Below are 4551 nucleotides of genomic sequence, written 5' to 3'. Positions count from 1 at the left end.
TTTTCATACTTTGACAATGCAGATTCATCTTCAACTTCAATAACATCATGTGCATCTTCAGTTTGACTCCTTAAGCAACCCAAAGCTGCATCCTTCTGTGCTTGAACAGAAGTTTGGAGCAACTTAGAACAAGCTCCTTTAACCCTGTCCCTAGCTAGAAAAACCTCCTCGTAAATACTTTCCTCAACAGCATGATCAATGTTCAACAACTCAATTTCATACAACCATTCTTCTTCATCATCATCATTTTCATCAATTTTCCACCATACCAAAACCTAGAAGTTACCATTGACTACATCCTTTTCAAACATAATTAAACAACAGACAATTAGCAAAAAGGAAATGCATGAAAACTTAATCTAAAATAAAACAAGATATTAATTCTACTTAAAACCATTTCTAACACTAATTTCACATAACCCATAGCAAATAAAATTACAAAAATGAACATGAAACCAAGTTAGGAATTTTACCAGATATAGCGAGACAAAGAAATCCAATTGCTGAAGTTTCACTAGATGTAGTTGGTTGAAGAATTAAATTATGAAGGAGAAAACTGTTATGGGAAATTACTGAGTAAATGAAGAACAACAAAGAAGTTAAAAAAAACAATGGGAGAAGTTAATGGGGAATTAATGGGTAGATGAAGACAATTGCAAATTTAGCCGGTTCCAAGTAAAAATGTCTTCAAAAGAAAATCATGGGAAAGGTGGGATTTTTCAGAAAAAAAAAAAAAAAGTAACTAAAGGTGGGATTTTTAAAAGAAAACCACCCAAAGGTGGAATTTTTAAAAGTAATTTTTCCTTGTTTGAATGGTCTTTCTCTACAACCCTTAGGTGGATTTGATCATTCATTCGAAATTTACTTTGACATTTCTATATTTTATAGGAAACTTTGCTCAAAATAATCCAAACCATAACTCGTTAGCTGGAAATAATCCCAATCATCGATTATTTTTAAATAATCCCAACTTTGACCTGAATTTGTTCATAGCATACACTACAACTTAGTAACCTGGGATATCAAATTACCTCCATTTAAAAAAAAACTAAATAAAGAAAAAAAATAAATAAATAAAAATAAAAAAACACACTTTACACCCCAACCCCCCCCCCCCCCCAAAACCGGCCACCCCACCACCAGCCACCCTCCCCCAGCCACGCCAGAAATAGCCACCAACAACACCGGCCACCATTATTGACCCTCCTCACCCACCAATCGAACACCAATAAAGGAAAAAAAAAAAAGAAAAAGCACTCACCACCTAGGCGAGCACCATCTTCATCAACCTGCAACCACAACAACACCCCATTCGACCACCATCTTCGTCGACCATCCTTCGAATTGCATCACCACCAAGTTCCGGCACCCACCTCTGAATGCACCACCATAGTCCCAATTGAGTACCCACCTCAAGCACCACCCAAACCCCAAAATCGATTGAAATTGATAACCCAAACCCACACCCATGTTCGATTGTTGTGGCTATCGTGGTGTGTGGTTGCGGTAGTGGTTGTTTCGTTGATGTAGGATTGTGGTGGTGAGGGGGGTGGGACTCATTGCACAGGTGGTGAGCAGTGATGGTATTTGATTGGTGGGAGAGAAGGGTTAATGATGGTGATCGATTGAGGTTCGAGCTAGGTGACCTGTGTTGTTGGCGGCTAGTGGTAGGGTGGCCAGTTGGTGGTGGGGTGTGAAGTTTTTTTTTCTTTTTTTTTTTCCTTTATTTAGTTTTTTTTTTCTTTTTTTTTTAAATGGAGGTAACCTGCTATCCCTGGTTACTAAGTTGTAGTGTATGCTATGAACAAATTCAGGTCAAAGTTGAGATTATTTAAAAATAATCGATAATTGGGATTATTTCCAACTAATGGGTGATAGTTGGGATTATTTTGAGAAAATTTTCCTATTTTATATATCTAAACAATAACAAAAATAGACCTATAAAAATATTTGACATTATATATAAAATTAAAACAATAAAACCAATGATTTTGTTGATCTATAAATTAACTATTCTTCGCAGATATTATAAATAATCAAGATACTTTAGTTAAGTACTTTGGGACCAACTACAAACATGTAAAGACGATGATAAAGCTAATGAAAAAAATTATGACTAACATTTTTCAAATAAGAAGAATAAAGCTCATTTTTGAGCTGGTATTTTTATCAATTATGTCATTATACTAAGTGATTATTCTAGAAGGGACATCTCACTTACCTCTTCATTTTTGTTTCTTTTTATACTATTATTAATATTATTTTATTATTAGTGCTACTATTTTGGAAGACTGCAATAAAAGGCTATAACTATTTAAAAATAATCAATTATGAATTATATCTTTTAAAAAACACACAATTAATCACTCACAATAACCATTTATCTCATTTTCTTTACTCTAGAATTTCTAAATGCTCTTTAATTTCTCTATATATGAAGGTTCATTTTCTATATTTTTTAACAATTTTTTAAGCATTTATACAATAGTAGAAGAAAGAAGATGACATTTTTAAGTTGCAACAAGTACCACTTCCTTCAGGGTAAAACTCTGATTTTGATTCTCACTCAGTCCTTACTTTTTTTCAAGATATCATGTAATAAAAAATTGTTCTTGTTATTTGTTTGGATGAATTGATAGAGACTAGAGGTTTTCATTTGGGTTAATGGGTTAATTTCAAATCAGATGTTTTGAATCGGTTCAAGATCGAATCCTATGCCCACGTCGTTACATAATTGTAAAGTCATTTTAAACTTGACTTTATGTCAAATTCGATTATAAGATTGGGTAAATATTAAGTCGTCGGGTCTATTTTAAATGTCGACAGAAAATATAAAGAAAAAGAAGATTGAGAATTTTTTATTTTTATTCATCTCTAATTTTGATGTAGTTAATTGGCCTAATATTTTCAATAGGAAAAATTACCTACAATAATCCAATCTTTTTATGATTTTTTTTTAATAATTCCAACCTTTGATTAACCATAATTAATCTCAACTTATATAGATGTTTGCTCATAACATAACTTACTTTTTGGTATTCTACTATAGTAGGTAATTCAACCAAAAAAAAAAAAAAGATAAAAAACAAAATCAAGTTTTCTCATCCTTCCCCCACTGGTGCCTCACCTCATCCCCATCTCCTATTGTATGCACTACCTTAACCCCTTTCCAACCGTGCCTCAAGCCCTAACCCCTCCCCCGTTGTGCCCACCACCCACAACATAGGCCACACTTTCCTCATTTCCTCGTTTCAAACGGTCACCTCAACATACTTACAAGCATCACTGAACCACCAAATGAAGCCAACTGAAATTTGAGCAACACTACCAACCTTTTTCCCTTTCCAAAACCTAGTGATGGCCACGGAGCGGGTTACCCGAAACCAAACCGGTCCCGAACCTCTTGAAAACGTCCCAGAACCGGAACCGTTCGCGACAGGTTTCGAACCGGCCTGAACTGCGGAACTGTGAAACCGCCAGAAAAAAGTTGCCGGAATCGTTAAACCGCCGGAAAAAACTGCTTGAACTGGACCGGGTGAACCGGCCCAACGGTTCCTTGGAACCGGAACCGGCCCAACGGTTCCTTGGAACCGGAACCGGTCCGGGTGAACCAGCCCAACGGTTCCTTGGAACCGAAACCAGAACCGGCCGGGTGAACCGACCCATCGGTTCTTTGGAACCGTCCAAAAAATAGCCGTTAACTAGCTGTTGTGATTTTTACTATAAATACACATCACTTTCAATCATTTTCATTCACAAACTCATCTCTTCTCCTACTATCTCTGCTTACTCTCTATAGGTGTACAGAAAATATTAGAAGCGTATGACCACGCAACTAGGATTTTTTCATATGTTTACGAACCAAACGTCCACTTAGTAATAAGTGAATGTATTACTATTTTTTTATCATCTTCTTAAACATTAGCATGATGATACTAACACATATTTAAAGTCGATTCTGGCAGATTTGATGGACAAGTGGAAGACACATTTTACTGATTTTCCTTTTATTTATGGAATTGCGACAATTTTAGACCCATGTTTTAAGACAAAAGTCCTTACCAAAGTAATTGGATTTTACTACCAATCATTAGATCGTCCACCTAGTGATGTACATAATTATGTTGGAACTTGTAAAAAACTTTGAGCAGAACTTTATGATTACTATGCTAGTGTATATAACCCAAGTCGCGATACGTCTAGGCGTGCTAGCGTCTCTGCACGTCCCACTTATTATAATTCGGTAATAGCTAACATAATAAGCCAAGATAATAGTTTTTTAGGATCATCTTCTTCATCACCCTCCACTTCATATTTAGAATTAGATAATTATCTTAAACATCACTTTGAAATTGACCAAGGTAACTATAATATTTTAGAATGGTGGAAAAAAAATCTATAAAATTTCCCATATTATCGAGAATTGCAAAGGATATCCTTGCAATTTCTGCTTCTACGATTGCGTCGGAGTCTGCTTTTAGTGCAGGAAGAAGAGTTTTAGACGAAAAGAGATCTCGTCTTGCTTCACATAGTATTCAAATATGTGTTTGC

Source organism: Amaranthus tricolor, chromosome 2 (assembly GCF_026212465.1).
Source record: "Amaranthus tricolor cultivar Red isolate AtriRed21 chromosome 2, ASM2621246v1, whole genome shotgun sequence".
Classification (NCBI taxonomy): Eukaryota; Viridiplantae; Streptophyta; class Magnoliopsida; order Caryophyllales; family Amaranthaceae; genus Amaranthus; species Amaranthus tricolor.
This window is presented reverse-complemented; position numbering follows the sequence as displayed.